The sequence below is a fragment of the Mus caroli genome, unplaced genomic scaffold (genome assembly GCF_978045245.1).
Source record: "Mus caroli unplaced genomic scaffold, Mus_caroli_1 scaffold_11, whole genome shotgun sequence".
NCBI lineage: Eukaryota > Metazoa > Chordata > Mammalia > Rodentia > Muridae > Mus > Mus caroli.
The window spans coordinates 84009157-84030091 of NW_028227266.1; positions in this window are offsets into that span (position 1 = coordinate 84009157).

The following is a 20935-nucleotide window of genomic DNA, read 5'->3' on the forward strand; positions in this document are numbered from 1 at the left end:
GAAAGGATCTTTACCTATCCTAAATCAGATAAGGGACTAATATCCAATATATATAAAGAACTCAAGAAGGTGGACTCCAGAAAGTCAAATATTAAAAAATGGGGCTCAGAACTGAACAAAGAATTCTCACCTGAAGAATACCGAATGGCAGAGAAGCACCTGAAAAAATGTTCAACATCCTTAATCATCAGGGAAATGCAAATCAAAACAACCCTGAGATTCCACCTCACACCAGTCAGAATGGCTAAGATCAAAAATTCAGGTGACAGCAGATGCTGGCGAGGATGTGGAGAAAGAGGAACACTCCTCCATTGTTGGTGGGATTGCAAGCTTGTACAACCACTCTGGAAATCAGTCTGGCGGTTCCTCAGAAAATTGGACATAGTACTACCGGAGGATCCAGCAATACCTCTCCTGGGCATATATCCAGAAGATGTCCCAACCGGTAAGAAGGACACATGCTCCACTATGTTCATAGCAGCCCTATTTATAATAGCCAGAAGCTGGAAAGAACCCAGATGTCCCTCAACAGAGGAATGGATACAGAAATTATGGTACATTTACACAATGGAGTACCACTCAGCTATTAAAAAGAATGAATTTATGAAATTCCTAGCCAAATGGATGGACCTGGAGGGCATCATCTTGAGTGAGGTAACACAATCACAAAGGAACTCACACAATATGTATTCACTGATAAGTGGATATTAGCCCAAAACCTAGGATACCCAAGATATAAGATACAATTTGCTAAACACATGAAACTCAAGAAGAATGAAAACCAAAATGTGGACACTGTGCCCCTTCTTAGAATTGGGAACAAAACACCCATGGAAGGAGTTACAGAGACAAAGTTTGGAGCTGTGATGAAAGGATGGACCATCTAGAGACTGCCGTATCCAGGGATCCATCCCATAATCAGCTTCTAAACGCTGACACCATTGCATACACTAGCAAGATTTTGCTGAAAGGACCCAAATATAGCTGTCTCTTGTGAGACTATGCAGGGGCCTAGCAAACACAGGAGTGGATGCTCACAGTCAGCTATTGGATGTATCACAGGGCTCCCAACGGAGAAGCTAGAGAAAGTACCCAAGGAGCTAAAGGGATCTGCAACCCTATAGTTGGAACAACATGATGAACTAACCAGTACCCCGGAGCTCTTGTCTCTAGCTGCATATGTATCGAAAGATGGCCTAGTCGGCCATCAATGGATAGAGAGGCCCATTGGACTTGCAAAGTTTATATGCCCCAATATAGAGGCATGCCAGGGCCAAAAGAATGGGAATGGGTGGGTAGGGGAGTGGGGGGCGCTATGGGGGACTTTTGGGATAGCATTGGAAATGTAATTGAGGAAAATATGTAATAAAAAATATTAAAAATTAAAAAAATAGAGCAAAATTCCATTTTACAGTGCTTAGAACTTGCTATTTTATTTTGAGGGAAGAATCTTTTGTATTGCTTCACATTTCCTGAAGAACTAAAAGCCTTCCTGAAGTGTTTTGATATTTACTGACACTCAAAACAGTTTGGAGAATTTCTTTTATTTTCAGTGATTTTTTTTTTGAAAATTTTTTTCTTAACTGAGTGCCGTATTGTCATGTCTTGATTTTCTGAGTCACTCAAAACTACAGAGTGCCATCATCATATCCATTATTATTTTCTGTAGTAAACAATGGCACTGCTCCCCAATACAAAGTAAGCTGTCTCTTTTATTCTAGTAAAATGCATTTCATCCAAAGAAATAAAAGGCCAGCTACTCTTCTAAACCATAGGTTCCTTAAGTCAATTGATAAACATTTTACTAAATAGAGATCTTTTATGAGGAAGTGTGTGTTGATTCTCATCCAAATTGTTACCGTGGACAAGGGAGAATATTTGAGATGAAAACAGCTTTCCTCTATGGACACTTGAAGAAAAGATTAAGGATTAAATATGAAAGTCCCCATCTCTAGCTCAAACCTTGTTTAATCCTCATTGTGTAGTCATTTTATTTATTTAATATAAACATAAATACTATTAAATAAATTTTAAGTACTTCTTGAAGGAAACTGCCTTGAATAATTTAGTATATTTACTTCGTATTATAAATCTTTGCATGAGTTAAAAACTCTATGCAAATTTGATTGCCATTTTTCTCAGATATATATTGTTTTTCAATCATGAGCTTCATATAAACATTATTAAGGCTATCTGACTTTTTCATGTGTTGAAAATACTATGCTTGACTTTTTATGTCTTTATTAAAAGTTGGCATCACTATTGAACCTTCTGTTAATTTATGTGCCATGTGCTGAGGATATATCCAGATAAAAACCTACCCTCCCCCCCCCCACACACACACACAAAGAAAGTAAACAAAAAAGAAATCCCATCTTCAGTGATACTTATGTGAAGATCTCATTATTCTATTCACACACTGCACAAAGCTGGTCGTGGTGGCACACGCCTTTAATCCCAGCACTTGGGAGGTAGAGGCAGGTGGATTTCTGAGTTCGAAGCCAGCCTGGTCTACAGAGTGAGTTCCAGGATAGCCAGGGCTACACATAGAAATCCTGTCTTGAAAAAAAAGAAATTTCATTAAGGTGTGCTCTGTTTAAGTTGGAGACCTATAGGGTTAGGACTAAGGTCAAATGCTTCCACTAGATAATAAGTATCTACAAAGAAGAAGCCAGAGAAGAAGAAACACCAAAAAGAACAATAACATTCAAGAAAATTCACACTGAAGGGTTTAGAAGACGATTTGCAGACTTCACAAACTCTATAATGTAGAAAAGCATGGGCCTCATCATTGAAAAGTTTTCTATACTAGAGAGCAGGGTTCATGGGACCTCACTTGTTTGCTAAGCTAGGTGTGACGAATATGCAGCAACCCAAGCATCCCACAACCACAAACCTCTGTAGAATCTACTTCCTCAGGAACAGACTCAGGGGTCCTTCAAGAGGGGTTCTATGAAAGGTGCTGTTATCATAACTGATGGCAGCTCCCACACTATTCATGTCCTAGCTCCTTGTTCTTGTTGGTGTGGTTGGATTTATTCACTCACTCATTCATTCATTCATTGTCCACTTGATGTGAGCTAGAATTATCCAGAAAGAGAAATCACAGTTTAGAAAATGCTTCCATCTACATTGCCTATACATAAATCTACAGGATATTTTCTTGAGTAATGATTGATGTGGGTAGAGAGTGCCATCCTTTATCAGTCCTGCCATTCGCTGGGTAAATTGTCCTGAGTTTTAAGATATGGCTAAGTAAGCCATGAAGTGGAAATTTCTGGGTTTTTTTTTTTTGGAGATTCAGTTTGTCATGTGATGTTTTTCCGGAAACTATCATATGAGAGGGAGTTTTTGCTAAAGCAGACACATGGGAGGGTGTTTTGCTAAGAACAGGCACATGATGTTTTTCTGGTGGCAGCCTGAGAAATGGACATAGAAAATTTTGCTAGAGCAGAAGCTAGAAAGAACGTGTGATGTTTAGAAAGAATATAAAAATAGCCCAACGGACAATGAATGATGCTGGATGGTATTGGTATGCCTTGCTACTCTTTGCTGATCTTTGTTTGTCCTAACTGAACAAAGAGAAATGCACCAAAAAACTTCTGGTGGTGTTCAGGTGGCTTCTTTCCCCTTCCCCAGACATTGGCAGAGCCTTCCAGTTTCTTCTGGATCAAACTGCCATTGCTGATTCGTGTAGACTGAACTGCTAGTATCCTGACAACACAGATTATATTAGCTCCAAAGAACTATTTCTAAACAGGTCCACATCCTCCTTTGCTCTACTACCCTTTCCTTTCCACTACCACTGGTGAGTGATGGGCTAGAGGTTAAAGCTTATATAAACTCTTATTTAAAATAAGTTTTAAAAAATTTAAGTCTACAAAGGCCAGGAAAAGCAACCAATAATCAGCTTTCTTCCATGGCCTCTGCTTCGGGTTCTGCTCCAAGTTCGGGCCTTGACTTCCCTCATTAATGCAACATGATCTGCAAGTTGTAAATAGAAATAAATACTTTTATGCCTAAGTAACCTATGATTGTGTTTTTTTTATTATAGCAATAGAAACCCTAAATAAGATAGTTCTGAGAACTTTCAGAGGACCCCATAGACTTCCATCTTATATGCAGCTTGTTATTACTTAATGAGATTTCCCTATACAGTGCATGACTGAATAAATGATACTTTTACATACACATCACTTAGGATGTGATTTCTTTTTAGCATAGTATTTTTGTTTTTGAAAATTGTTTTCCATCACTTACACACACACACACACCACATACACAATTTTTCTTTTCTATTAAAAATGCTTTTAATAATATATATGTTTTTGATTCCAGTCTGTCACACCCTAACCAAGAACATAAATGAACTCTTTGATCTCTCTAATCTTGGTTCTCAGCACCTGGGAAGATGATGAGCAGTATGTATTCTGCTTGCCTAATACATTTTTGTAATGATTAAATTAAAATGTTTGTGAGCATACTATAGAAATCATAACATTCCATAAATATACATATCATTATTACCAAAGATGTAACTATATGGCTAAGTAAAGAGATGGGAGAAAAGATAAGTGGTTGTTTCCAGTCTTCAGCAGATACACACCCAAGTATGATTTAGCAAGCTACGCTCAAAGGATGCCGAGGACAGCAAAATAGAACGAGGGTGGGGTGAGGAAAGGGAGCTACAGAAGGCAAAATTACAAAACCTGCTTACAAATTTTATATAATTATCACTGCAGCCAAAAGTAAAAATCCCTCACTTAAAATCTACTGTGATCAGTCACTAAGAACACCCAGATGGCTGGATATGCCCTATCTGATTACATGAGAGCAGAAGAAAGATGTTCAGGGTTTCCCCAATTTAGCCACATCTTTCTTCCATGCAGGACTATGTGAGAATTTTGCTAAACTGGTCAGATACTATCAACAACATAATTCATCTACTTCAAAATATGCATTAAGAAGAGGAGAGATGGCTCAGAAGTTAGAGCTCTTGCAAAGGACCCAAGTTCAGTTCCAGCACACACATAGTGACCCAAAGCCCTGTGTGACTCCTCTTCCATGAGATCTACTGCTTGCTCTGACCTTCACAGGTTCCTGAATGCACATGGCATATGTACATATATACATTCAGGAACATACACATGCATATAAGCTAAAATATATATTTTTAAAAGGCATCTGTTTACATATATCATCTGAAAAAGAATATTTCATAAGAATTTAAATAAGAACAGAAACATGAATTATTTTTATTTATAGAGCAATCTCAACATATTTAAATATGTTACTATTTTGCTACCTCAAAGATCAATTTCTGTTAAAAAAAACATTAACCCAAAGCACATTAGTTTTACCAATGAATAAAATAGTTTTATGGTATGTCAATAGAAACCAAATCATATTAACAAATCCCATTTTAATTTAAAATTAAAATTCTAAAATTTTCAAAGTCTTCAATATTCGTTCAAATTCATTTACATTACAGCTCATCTCTTGTCCAAATTCAAATGATTTGAATTGTTTCAGCACCTGCCAAATATTTTTCCTCTCTCCATGCCCATCTCCCTCTTCCCCCAGCCATGCATTCCTTTCCTGCTTTCTTTCTTACTTTCCTTCTTCCTTATCTCTCCTCTCTCTGTCTCTCTCTGTCTCTGTCTCTCTCTGTCTCTGTCTCTCTCTCTGTCTCTCTCTCTCTGTCTGTCTCTCTCTGTCTCTGTCTCTGTCTCTGTCTCTCTCTCTCTCTCTCTCTCTCTCTCTCTCTCTCTCTCTCCTTCTGTCTCCTGCTCCCTCCCCTACTCCCCTCTCTCAAGTTCTCCCCCTTCCCCTCTTTCCTCTACTTTCCTCTATTTCCCTCTTTCATGAAGGCTCCCTTTGATTTTCTGAAATGTTACCTGATTTTCCCAAGGATTGTGTTTTCTACAGAAAATCCATCTCTAGTCAGACTACTTCCATCCAAGCCCTAATTACAGTGAACAGAGTTCAACATTGAAAGCTGAGATTGCATGTACCCATGATCTCACAGTGAGAGCTATAATCATCCCTGGTGCCTTTTCATTCCCAGTTCATCAGGCAGCAATATTTCCATACTCAGTTTCCCCAGTGTATATTCTAGAGTCCATTGGTTTTACCTGATGCTAGTTTTTTTTTTAATGGTAAGAATCAGGTAGAACTGAACATGGTTAACAAAACCAACTTGAAACATGCTGTATCCTCTTGTCTTGGCCAGTGTTCTATTGCTATGAAGAGACAACATGACTACAGCAACTATTACAAAAGAAAGCATTGAATGGATGCTTGCTTAGAATTCCAAAATTTTTAGTCCATTCTCATCTTGGCTAGAAGCATGGCAGTATGCAGGTAGATGTACTGCTAGAGAGGTGACTGAGAATTCTACATCAGATCCACAAGCAACAGATAGTGAGACCATGAGACTGGCTTGGGCTTTTGAAACTACAGAGCTCAGCCCTCACCCCAGTGACACATTTTCTCAAACAAGTCTACAACTGCTTTAACAAGGTCATACTTTCTAACCCTTCTCAAGTAGTACCCTTACCTGATGAGCAAACATTCAAATATATGAGTTGGGGGGGGGGGCATTCTAATTTAAGCTACCACATCTGCATTCTTTTCCTGAAATCTAACATATATTAGTCCTGATGTACAGTTCTGATCTTGTCAATCCATGGCCATATCTTCTTAGATAAATCCATTGATGTTTCTAAAATATACTCTTAAATATGAAATTAAAATGCTAGTGTTTAACATTTACATGATATGAAGATTAGATATGTTATATACCAAAGTGCCTGGCATAGTAAGTATATAGCCAAAAGCAGTTATTATTTTAAAATCCTTTATTCCACATACAGCTTTGAATGTAAACATGAGGGGAAAAAAAGGTATATTCTAGAGTATGTCTAATATGGATTATAACGTTTCTACTCAGCAGGATTCCCTCATGTGAAGATTTCCAACATTCTCACATCCATGATGGTGTGTCTGTCCTCACTCTTCTTTCTCAACATTCTCTGTTCTAATGTAGCACTGATTGCATTTCAAAGCCAGCCACCATGCTTAGCTTGCATACATAAATTCTCCTTGACAAGCCATAGGAGCATAGGAGTGCAGACCTCTGACAAAGGAGGATAATAGCAATGGTGCCACTCAAGGTAAACCTAGCATGGAGTTGGCAGTAAGTTCAGCCAATCTGTTTCCCGAGTCTGTATTATGCCACATCACACACTATAAGCACCTGTATTTGGACCATCTGATAAAGTGGCTCTCTTCTATAAACAGATGTTCCCAGACATTTTCCCAAACAGCTTAATTCATGGAATTAAACAGAAGATAAATTGCTTACCTAAACAATTATTCTTATAGCCCAGAAAATGATTCTAAATTCCACAAGCATCCCTATAAAATATCTGTAACCCTCACATTAAAACTCACTGTCCTGTTCTTATCTAAACCTGCCAAAGCTTATCTTTAACTTAATGGGTCTTCTTTTAGATATGGAAGTCATGCTGTAGTTTGCATTGGTGTATATTTTAAAAAAGACATAACATCTTCATTCTAATAAAAAGAAATTCTGCCATATCAAGTAGTTTGCATATATCGGGTTCATTATGTGTCAAATGCTGTATTTTATACTAAACATGATTTTAATGCTTTCTTCCAATGAGGTTATAGTCAATTGAAACATATTAACAAGGAAGCTGGTCATCACTGGCACATTCTGCACAATACAAATGGATCTTGAAAAGCCAGATATTTATATCTAATGCAGAGCTTCAAGAAAGGCCTCTAATGGGAAATGTTGTTTGAGCTACAGTAAGAATGATCAGAAGAGTACAATGAAGTATCCTACAGCAACAAAAGAAGGTGAGTTTGGAGGGAAGAAATGACCAAATAGTCAGAGGACTGAAGACATTCAGTGTGATAGCTTTAGTTGGTAATGTGACACAATCAAGAATCACTTCGGAAGAGAGACTAATGAGGAATTATAGAGATGAGGTTGGCCTGTGAACATACGTGTGAGGGACTTTCTTGATTATGTTAGTTGACATGGAAAGAACTCAACCTAAAAGCAGGTATAGCAGCTCTCAGAGACTGAGCACTAACCAAAGAACATACATGATCTGGAATGAGACCTCCCTTCACTCCAGACACATGTGTAACTTGGTCTCCATGAGGGTCACACACACACACAACTGGATTGGAGGCTATCAATAAAACTGTAGCCTGACTGTGGTATCCTGTACACAACAGGGTTGTTTTGTCTAGCCTCAGTGGGAGAGGATGAACTTAATCCTGTAGAGATTGATGAGCCAGGATAGAGGGAATGGTGGGGCACTCTGGGAGGGAGAAAAGACCGTGTTTGGGATGTAAATAAATAAATCAAAATAGTGGTGTCATGATTCCCTGTGTTTGTGTCCTGTACTGTATAAAAAGAGGGAAGATAGGCCTAGCATGCACATACACACACTCCTCTCTGCTGGTGATTGTGGATACAATTATCATCTTCAAGTTCTTACCTTGACTTCTCTGAATGATGTACTGTTATCTGGACCTGTAGACCTAGAAGCCACTTCTCCCTTAAAGTTTCTTTGGTTGGGTATTTCAATATCAGGGAAAAAAGAAAACCAGGGCATTTAATGTATGATAAAGCTGGTGTGTGACGTCTACCGTGTGTTTAAAAGAGGCTAATGACCTAAGCCTTATACTCATATCATGTGACTAATTCCCATAAAGAAATAGTATGCCTTTTCAAGTTGCGTAGTGGGGATGCCAAGTCTTGTCTACTGTGTGTCGAGCCAGCACCATGCCAGCTCTGAGCTCCACACCAGCTTCTACAGCTTTGTATCTTGCCAATTCACCTTTACCACATTATCCCTTTACTATCCACTCATCAAACCTTCAAGCCTTTCTTCTGTTTCCAACGCACTTTTCTCTCACTCAACCTATGTCCTTAAAGGTTGCTTGGCTCCTCTGAAGACAGTCTTGTTCTAAGTAACCATCCTTCTCTACATTTTACTTATTGATTATTCATCGTTAAGAAATAAGACTCTGACAAAAGTAGATGCACAGTTGCAGAAACAAGGGGTGAGTCAATGAGAAAATGAAATGCTAGTGCTCACACAGTCATAATATATATCACTTTTTCAAAAGGATCATTACTTTCTCTGATTGGTCATCTGAGAACTAAACCCTTTGCATTTGTCTCTAATTCTCTTCTTATTTCCAATTTTTAGTATGTTGTGTTTTATTGGTAAAGCAGAAACACAGTTAAATTCCTAAAAGAAAAAAAAATAGAAAACAAAGATATGTTTTGTTATCCCTGTTTCTGTTAGAATAAATAGAAGATCTTTGTGTCAAGGGAGTCTTCCTTTAAGTGTATGGGCACAGAAAGAGACAAAAAAAAGAAGACCAAGAACAACTGCATCAAAGAAAATGATTAACAGCCATTCACGTCCCACCTAGTGCTGTGGAGACACACTTTGAATATTTGAATAAAATCCTGGCTGTGGGAGCTATGTTAATGTCCTTGGCTGCACCATCCAAAGAAAGAAAAGTCACTAATGTCTTAGTTACCGAAGACTACCTTAGAAATTATTCCCCCATTTGTGAGTGTCAGCAATAGTATTAGCAGAAACTCATTTGCTGCAATGTGTTGGCACAGTCTGGCTACTCTGAACATACAGTACTATGTACCACAGATGTTGGCACAGCCACTGCTTTAGAGAGCCCACTTTCTGTCAAGTGAGTTACTTCTCTGTTTTATTAGATACAAACCAAGGAAATATTTATTTCTTGTGGAGTCAGAAATTTTGTCTGCACATTTGAGGTATCTGATTTATGTGTTTCCCTAACCAAATCCAAAAAAGAAACCATTTTTTGTGTGTGTGTCTGTAAGTGTCGTAATGCCAGATTTTAATTCCAGGGAATTGAAGCGATGGATGACCAAGGCTACATCACTTTCTCAGATGAGCTAGGCAGAATGAGATCAATTCTCCCCTGCAATTGTGAGGTATGGAAAAGTTGCATAAAGATGTTCTTGACATCCACTCCGTAATGTTTCTTACATCAACATAACAATAATTGAAGAGGCACCCATGGCACTAAAATATACTCTGAGAAATTGGTGACTAGTTATGTAGAACAGATTATGCTCATCACTAAAAGCTATTACTATCAAATAAAATCTTAGATTCGTAAGATCTTAGTTGTAGGAAAAGAAAGAGATAACCAACCAATACAAGATTTCCTTTTAGTGCTAATATACAATGAATTTGTCTAATTGTTAACTATAGCTAGCATTTCGTAAAAGGATCGATAATGTATTCTTTAATTATATATCACACATTTTTAAAAAATTATCTTTGATTTTTTTTTACAGTTCAGTCAATATTCCCCTCCTGATCCACCCTCCGACATTTCCTCTTCCCAATCCCGTCCCCAGTCTCCAAGAGGATATCCCACCCCCACCCCATCCCACCCTGCCAGGCCTCCCCTCTCCCTGGGGTGTCAAGTCTCTCGAGGGTTAGGTGCATCTCTCTCACTGAAGCCAGACCAAGCTATCCACTGATGTATACCTGTCTACTGACCAGACTAGCTTCTACAGAATAATGAATGGAAGTGGCTAATGAATCACAAGTAGTACACAACTTTGCCATAAACTGGCAAACATATTTACTCTGAAAGACAGCTTTGGAGAAACTTACTCTAAGTGTCCACTTTAAGTAATATCCTGGGGTAAAACAAAACCTCTTTTAATGGTATAATTTTGTATTACAGCGAATTCAGTGACTTAAAGGTCTACTGCAGCATATAAATCTGGGCAACTTAGGGACATTCTTTGACAATACAATATGGGGTTTACTTCCACATTGGCTTCTTAGTGATGTTTCTAGGATATCCTGATTGTTTCCATTACATGCCCATGAACATGACTCAGCTTGTAGGACACTCATGTTACCCAAATCAGTTGAGCTAAGAGACATGTCTATTATAGACTATCGAAATATTCAAATACAGAATTTTCGCAATAAAGTCAGTGTGGTTTGAACATGAAATCATTTTCTGTGTTTGAGTGCTTGGTTTCCATATGGTGGCAGTGTTTGAGAGGGTTGTGGAACCCTTAGGAAGAGGGGAGCCAGGCTGGAAGAAGAAGATCACCAAGAGTGAGCTTTATTTATAGCACACTCCAATGACCTGTTTGTGATCTGCTTCCTAAGTGCATGTGCAACTGAGCAGCCAGCCTTCTGCCCCTGCCATCAGGATGTCTCTATCTGCTGCTGTGTGTGTTCTACCATGATGAACTGCATCACTTTAGAACTGTAAAACAAACAAAGCCCTTTCTCCTTTAGGTTGCTTTTCTCAGAGTGTTTTATCACAGCAGTGAAAGAGTAACTAGGGCACCCATGCTTTGTGGGATGGGTTTTGCTCCTCGAAAAGAAGTACAGGCGTGGAATGTAATACTTCTGAAAGGAAGTGTTCCATTTAAAACACCTTCTTTTGAAAACTGAAGCTGTTACAGGATTACTTTACAGCAGGTTCATTTGATTCTTCCCATAGTGACAGAGGTCAGGAGATGAGAACAACCTAGGTGAATTAACTTATTCTGAAGTAGCCACAGGAGTGACTAGGAAACACAGAGAAGTCAAGGGCACTCTCAATAATTTTCTTTGAGAATTTCAGACATGAGTACTGTGTCTACATTATTCCCACTTCTCCCTCTCAAGTTCATATGTACTTCTTTAATTACACACACACAAACACACATACACACACACACACACACACACACACACACACACACACAAACCTACTGAACCCATTTAGCATTCCTCTTGTGTTCATGTATTTGGAGCTGACCACTTATAACTAGACAATCTATCAGGGTGATTGTCCCTGAGGAAACTTCCTCTTTCTCAGTAGCTATTGGTTGGTGTAGTTCTTCATCTAGGTGTAAGGCCTTATGATATTTGTGCTGTCCACATTGGAATGTCCCTTGATACTATCATTATGTGAGTCTTGTTCAGTTAACTATGTGGTTAAGATCTCACAAATATGGCTCCTTGTTACAGAAAGAGATGCTACCATGCAAAAGATATCCTGGTTCTCTGTCTCCTGCTGTCTCTCATCGACTTGTCCATGATGTAATTTGAGCCTTAGGTGTAGCGGTTGCATTGGAGGCATACTATCTGGTATTGAGAACACTGTGGTCACTTATTCTCTGCATTTGATCAGTTGTGACTCTCCATAGTTACCTCCACCTGATGCAAAGAGAAACCTCTTTAATAAGAGATGATAGCCCCACTTATCTGTGAGAACAAGGATAAGTACTTGAAATACAACTGGAAACTATAATGCTTTAGAAAAATGGCAACAGTTGGTTTTCCTGTAGGGCTCATGACCACCCCAACTATAGATAATTGGCTAAAGTTCACAGTATAGGGCCTGTGCTTTCTCTTACTGAGTTCTAAGTCAGTACATGCAGCTGTTGGTTACCTACCAGACAATCTTGCCACAGTTGTATCCTTGGGAATATTTTGTTCAAATGGTCTTGTAAATTGTTTTCTTTCCTTGGCACGTTGCATCCTATCTCCTGATGCTATGAGAACTAGTCCTCAGGAAGAAGTCATCCACATCAGTTCCAGTTCAATTTCTCTAAGCCCTATATCCTAACTATATGTTATCCTCAGCCCCAGGGATACGTTCAAGTTCTGAGAGGTAACCAAGGGCAATGGCAATAGACTATCTTGTCTGGAAAGTTGCTCCCAAATCAAGTCTTTGTAAAAATTAAACCAGAACGTCTATTATAGTTGTGAAACCCAAATGCATGATAAAGCTAGTGTCTGCCTGGGACTATAGAAGATCCTGTGAAGGCCCTTCAAGTCATGTGTGATAAGGTCTTTAACATAAAGAATTCAAACTAGGGTGAATCAGATCCATAAGAATGCCCAAGCTATGAGACATTTTCCTTAAATCTTCTAAATTCTTCCAACTCTAGCCACAAAGAAATCATTCCATTTATAATATTAATCTAGTAGTATTGAAATGCATCTGGTATCAAATAGAAATTCAGCTGTCCTTTTTTTTTTCAACTGAAAACTACATATTTCTTTCCACTGGGGGAAATTTTTTAAGTCATTAAAATATACAATCACTACATATTTGAACCATTTTTAAATACATTAAACAAGCAATTCCAGTAGTAATTCTAGCATGTGGTAAGATCTCATAGATTGTAGGAGAGAGAGAGAGAGAGAGAGAGAGAGAGAGAGAGAGAGAGAGAGAGAGATTCAATAAATTCTGTTACTCTAGAGTACCCTGACTAATACACGAAGTCTGGGGAAAGTACTTCACAAACATTGTACATGTTCTTTCCCAAAACTAGCATGGAAAGGCTTTAGTTCATTATTACTTTTACTGACAGCTTGTCTAGACCGAATCTGCCCACAGGTGTCTTTAGCTATTGTTATATCTTATTAGCCAAAGAAAGATGTTCATGTGGAATGAGTGGGTCAGAATTATCAAGCTAGACAACTTGAATTTGCCAGGCTTATCATTTACAAAACAGCATTCATTCTGGGTTCCTGGCTAAAAGTCATTTCTGGAGATTAACTGGAGAGAAAGTATATTTTGGGTTACATCTCTAAATGTGTCTACATGTCAAACAAAAATAAATTTTAGTTGTAGGTTAGTCATTTGATGTTGCTGAAAGGTTTTCCTCTCCAGCCTCACAAAGTTGATCTTCCTTTAACATTCTAAGCTTGAGCTAAGAAAGACTCACATAGAGCACTAGTAAGAAAGGACAGTTGTTTTTATTGTTGTTGTTGTTGTTGTTGTTGTTGTTTTGTTGTGGTTGTTTGCTTTGTTTTTGTTTCTTTAACACTTACAGATCAGAACAGACAAGGGCGTGTTATATGAAATATTTATTGGGAAGAAACTCTCAAATGCCCCTTTGAGGATTCTATCATGTCTTCTCAGTTTGCCAAGGAATGAAGCTCTGTTCCCATGCTCCTGTGTTCCCTCCGTACCCATGTACGACTGGTAAAAGGGGGGAGAAGAAATAGTAGTGATTGAAAAAAAAATGGCAGGTAAGTTGATGATGTCAATATTTCTGTAGAAAATAGCAATTCATGTCTCATGCAGGCATCCCTTTAATCAGTATATCAACATATATTTTCTCTCCATGATGGAACTTTCTCCAAGCAGTACTGTACTGGTATATAGATTCTATTTGAATTGGATCTATGGGAGGTGGAAATCTGGCCAGTTTGACTTCCTTGTGTGCAGTAGAGAGGTAGAGGCCTATGGCATTCACCTCTAGGAGGCAAATGATCAGTGAATTGAGGGTGTGAAAGTGTCTTCCCCATGTAAGTCAAGGGCTGAGGCCACTACCTTGTCCTTTCCATGGTGAGGGATTTGAGGCCCAACACAAAGAACGCAGCATCACCTTGCTTGTGAATCACTAAAAACAAAGTTTTAAGACATCTAAAATAGGCTCTTAAGGGTTTTAATCTAAACCTGGCTTGTAATTTGAGTGTGTGAGTGAATTTGGGGGAAATATAGACAATTATAGATGCTATAAGTGGTGTACTTTCTTTATTTTGCCTTCCTAATAGTGATTTGCCTATTTCAGATGAATAGCTTCATTTCCTGTGTGATTAGTTTAAAATAATGCTTGCTTCAGTGAAGGATTTGGATTGAAATCTTATTTATTGCCAAGCCAACAGGGAAAGGTGTAACATTCATTAACTGTTTGGAGTCTAGCCTCCTTCCTATGCTTCCTCCAGGGGGAAGAAGGGAAAAGGAAAAGTCTTCTCATTTAGGAAGCTTAACTGTAACTGTGACCAGTATGTAAACCACAGAAATAATGAGATCTTGTTCCAAGCAAGACAAGGAAGGGTCACTTCAGACATTGTGAGGAGAAACAAGACACAAATAGACTCTACATAAATCTATTTTGAAAGTAATAGTATTTAAAATCCCATTAGACAGAGTGATAATGTGAGGAGTACTCTTTGTTTTTCCCTTTTCAGAGCTCCAGCCTCCTCTTATTTCAAATAAAAATATTCCCTTACATAAATCTGGGAGATTTGTGATGGTAACAAAAGCCCACAGTGATGTCGTTAATTAGTCAAGAATCATTGGATTGACGTCTGTACTGTAAATGTAGACAAGCTGCTTTGCCTTTTAGCACTGTGACTCATTTTGATTGTAATTGTTTTTGCAGGACGTTTACCCTTTCCTCAACCTCTATCTTATTAGCACAAAACTAGCAATACGAAGCAGAAGGCGGCAGAGGAAGACAGCTGTTAACACTGGCCCATCCAAGGCACTCCTGCCTCACAATACACAGGCTGTTAAATTGTGAGACATCAGGAAATACAGAAAATTTTGCTCTGTAATGGACTTAAGCCTCCATACAAAACCAGGACCTGAAATGAAGCCTTCATCCTCGTTTAGAACAGTCAGAGATAGTAATAGTCATATTCATCTTCCTTTGAGAAAAGAAAGGCCAAGCAACATTAAAGGACTTGAATTGTTCATTAATTTTTAAATTAATCTTAAACCACAGAAGCAACCAATCTTGAAACAAATTATAAAACTAAAGGAATAATGTGTGGAAAGGAGGAAATTTTATCCAGTCTGAATGCATAGAATGTTTCAGTATGACATCAATGAGGAACATGAAACATTTTCTTATATATCAGTCTTTAATCACAGAGTACATTTAAGGAAACATAAATCAACACATCAAATTTTCTGGAAAATTGAAGACAGCCATACAAATGAAATCAACTATAATCTCAGTCTAAATTTAGACCTGAAGTTGAAAATATGAAATATATAATTAGAATATAGAATTACTTATGTCTTGAATATAATACTATATACATTTCACTTATGGTTTTTTCATTGTAAGTAAATATTTATTTGTATCACTTTTTAAATTCACTAAGTATTTACTGTCAGTTATATAGACATGAAAAACTGGAAATTCTTATGTTTGTTTTCTGCCTTTATGAGCAACAAACTTTGAGCCAAATAGCACGTATTAGATAGCAATTTTGTCAGGAGACTATTGTAATACCAGTGAGTTAGAAAACTTGAAAAATGATTTAATTGGCTATGTACTAGCCTTGTTGATATATGGGCTCACAAAATCATGGGTTATGTTACTCCTAAAGCAAGCTAATTTGCTAAAATACTCTATCCAAAGAGTATTGAATAGCAGCAGCAACAAAACCAGCAATAAGGGAATCGAAAGGGTTTCTCAATGATTAAGAACATTATTTAATTAACACTTGTTTGGTTCCCAACACCCATACCAGGTAGTTCCACTGTTAGCTTCAGTTCCAGAGGTTCCAACACCCTCTTCTGGCCTCTACACGTACCTGGACTCTAGTGCACATACCCACACTTAGACCCACATACTTATAAACAAAATAAAGGGCTGGCAAGATGGCTCAGCGAATAAGAGCACTGACTGCTCTTCCAAAGGTCCTGAGTTCAAATCCCAGCAACCACAGGGTGGCTCACAACCACCCCTAATAAAATCTGACACCTTCTTCTGGCACATCTGATACAAAGTACTTATGTAAAATAATAAATAAATCTTTGGGCCAGAGCATTCAGGAACTGAGTGAACAGAGTTGACCAGAGCAAGCTGGATTGACTGGAATGAGAAGAGGTCCTAAAATTCAATTCCCAACAACCACATGAAAGCTCACAACCATCTTTTCAGCTACAGAGTGCCCATATACATAAAATAGATTAATAAATCTTTTAAAAATTAAAAATAAATATTAAAAACAGGAAAATATTTTTCTCCTAGAACATACATAAAAAACTTATTTTTTTCTTGGATATTTTTTGTATTTACATTTCAAATGTTATCCTCTTTCCTGGCTTCCCCTCCGGAAACCACCTTTCCAAGGCCCCATTCCCCTGCTTCTATGAGGGTGCTCCCCCTCCAACCAATCCACTCCCACCTCACTGCCCTGGTATTCCCCTACACTGGAAAATTGAGCCTTCAGAAGACCAAGGGCCTCTCCTCTATTGATGTCAGACTATTCCATCCTATGCTACATATAGAACTGGAACGATGGGTCCCTCCATGTGTACTATTTGGTTGGTGATTTAGTCCCTGGGAGCTCTGGGGAGGTCTGATTGGTTGATACTGTTGTTCTTCCTATGAGATTGCAAACCCCTTTAGCAACTTCAGTCCTTTCTCTAACTCCTCCATTGGGGACCCCATGCTCAGTCCAATGGTTGGCTGTGAGCATCCACCTCTGTATTTGTCAGGCTCTGGCAGAGCCTCTCAGGAGACAGCTGTATCAGGCTCCTGTCAACAAGCACTTCTTGGCATCCTCAATAGTGTCTGGGTTTGGTGTTTGTATATAAGATGGATACCCAGGTGGGGCAGTCTCTGGGTGGCCTTTTCTTCAGTCTCTGCTCCACACTTTATCCCTATATTTCTTTCAGACAGGAGTCATTCTGGGTTAAAAATTTGGAGATGAGTGGGTGGCCCCATTCCCCAACCAGGGATCTTGCCTAACCTCTGTATATGGTCACTATAGGTTCTCCTTCCCCTTTGCTTTCTGGCATCTAGGACTTGCTGGTGGCTACCCCCAGTTCCCCCTCTCCCATTGTTACATGCCTCTGTCCAAATTCCTGTCCTGCTATATATCATCCCTGTCTCCTCCTAGACCTAATCCTGCCCTTCTTTCCCCCCCTTCCCCTCCTGTCTTCCTCCCAAGTCCCTCCCACCCTCTACCTCCTATGATTATTTTGTTCCCACTTCTAAGAAGGACTGAAGAATCCACATTTTGGTCTTCCTTCTTCTTCCTTCTTCTTCCTGCTTTATATGATCTGTGAATTGTATCTTGGGTATTCTGGGCTAATATCCACTTCTCAGTGAGTGCACACTATATATGTTCTTATTTGACTGGGTTAACTCACTCAGGATATTTTCTAGTCCCATCCATTTGCCTAAGAATTTCATGAAATCATTGTTTTTAATAGCTGAGTAATACTCCATTGTGTAAATGTACCACATTTTCTATATTTATTCCTTTGTTGGAAAACATCTGGGTTCTTTCCGGCTTCTGACTATTATAAATAGGTTGCAATGAACATAGTGGAACATGCGTCCTTGTTATATGTTGGAGCATCTTTTGGATATATGCCCAGAGTGGTATTGTTGGGTTCTCAGGTAGTACTATGTTCAATTTTCTGAGAAACTGCCACACTGATTTCCAGAATGGTTGTACCCACTTGCAATCCCACTAACAACAGAGGAATGTTCCTCTTTCTCCACATCCTCGAAAGCATCTGCTGTCACCTGAGTCTTTTATCTTAGCCATTCTGGCCAGTGTTAGGTGGACTCTCAGGGTTGTTTTGATTTGCATTTCCCTAATGTCTAAGGATGTTGAACATTCATCATAATTTTCTTTTTGAACTTGGGTTGGTTGTAAAAGACCCTTATCTACCTGGTAAGATGCAGAATAGACTGTTCTTCCATGACCACCCTTGCCATAGTCCACATCCAACTAGGCTCATTCCCCAGGACTCTGTACTGTTACCTGGATATGGTTCCTGAGACATGAATTTTCATTGGGCATGAGCTGAAATGCAAACTAAATGCAAATGAGCTGCTTCCTGTAAATGCAAGTGTAGTACAGAATCACTTCTGCTAACATTTTCCAGGCAGAATCTAATTGCTAGAGAGCTTTCCTTTTCCATCTGCCAACAAACGTCTTTTCTTTTTCTTGAGCATTTTGTATAAACAAGTAAATGAACCTGCTCACATGCAGTTTAAATGACACTAAGCTGAATTTTAAAATATGGACTCTAATAAACAAAATTCAAATGCATGATTCATTATACATTCATTTGATTTTTTTTTCATAATAAATCAGCAGACTTAATGAGAAACTGTAGACTTCAAAATTCTGCTTGCCAACACAGAAGACAAAGGAAGATCTAATATTACCCATTCATGGAAGGAGAGCAAAACCTATTGAAATGAGAAACAACACCATAACCAACAGTAGAACCTTTGCAATACACTATTAGTATAAATTGTTTTCTTTGCAATAGGAATATCTAAGCAATATCGCAAAGTGAAGATTGAGCTGAAACCCTGCTCTCATCCCTTCCCAAACCTCTTCCTGCAGCCTCTCCTTTCTCAGTTAAGGTCCAATCACCTTCTACTTGAAGTCTTCTTGCATCTTCCAAGTCATAGGCCCATCTTTTCTTTCTTCTTGTCCATTGCACCCTAGTTCCATCCAGCATTCAAGAGTGAGGGCATGAACCTGAAGACCAGATTGTACTTAGGCCAAAGGGCACACAGGGTTTTATTCCATCAAGCAAAATCCAAGCACATGTCCCTGATATGAACTTCTTCAGACTCTGATTTCACCTCTGCAGTCATCTTCTCCTTTGTGAAACCCCATGCACATGACATAACCTATGGTGCATGAGAGGCACAATTGCATAGCATGTGATACTTAAATAGATAGTCCTTCATCTAACATGTGTGGCATCTTCCCATTGAGGCATTTTGCGGGCTCTTGTGGGAAAGTAGTTCTTAAAGAGCTAGGTTGTTTATGTACTTTATTACTCATAAATCATCTCTCTAGTGAATGTTCTTTGGGTGGCTCTCTCTAAAACGTGCAATTTTCTACTAGCTTTAATTCTCATATAACTCCTAGCCATGCACAGTGGCACATAATCACAGCACACCAGAAGCTGAAGCAAGAGGTTTCTGGTGACTTCAAGAAGGACAGCCTATGCTGCACAGTGAGTTCAAAGCCACCTTGGGATATGTAGCAAAACATTTTCTCTTCTAAAAATAAAATCGATTATGTAGATTCTTTATCTGTCTAGAATACCAGTTTGTATAAATTCCATATACATTATTACATTTTCCAGTAGGGACCTGAAAGATGGCTTAGAGGGAAAAGTGTCGGATGGCAGCCTAATGACATGAGATGATCCTCAGGTTCCACATGGTACAAGGACTGAAATAACTACTGCAAGTGTTATCTGGCTTCTATACCCATATCATGATATGCATGTCTACATATAGGCATCTATACAATAAATTAATAAATAATAGTTTACCAGTGGATTCACCTTTAAATTAAATAGCTCTGTGATAAGATATTTGACTGAGGTTGCAGAAATATTTTATTTTCCTAAGAAAATTATGTTCTGTTTGCCAAATGTTATTTTTTATTTGTTATATAATTGAATCCTTCCCAAAATTTGGTCCATGAAAATGTTGCTTTGGGTACCTGTATCAGTGAGGACTATTTACTACTACTGAAATAAATGACCCTCAAATTGGTATCTTAGTGCATTAACAATGTATTTCTGGTTCATACTGTGTTCCAATACCTCTCGTGGTTAATTCCTGTCAAATCACACAAATATAGCTTCTTCCATTTTGTGACCTTTTCACTTGGCACTCATTATTGTCCAAACAAGAGAGACTGAACATGGGATTAATACACAGAGCCCTATAGCCATGCTTGGAAGAAGTTCCTGGGTCCTATTGTCCAAAGCATCATCCTATTACCCTTACCATAATTGTCTGAGGGGCTAGAGCAAAGGGTTTTCCATGTGTCTAAGAGAAAGAATCAGTAAGGATTTGGATAGCAAACTGTCTGATGTGGGAAAGGGACTGTTGTGTTCAAATGAAAGATTATTCAGAAACGAAAAAATGGTCCATTCATCAAATTCCTCTGGCATGGAATTTGTACTCTTTAACTGTAAAGGCACTCTACATTCTGTGGTTTAAGGTAAGAGATGAAAGGATGCACAGAGGATAGGGAGAGGAGGAGAGTTGCATGGTTCCAGAACAGATGGTTATGTTTGTCAGATTATTATTGCATTAATTTCTATTACAGAA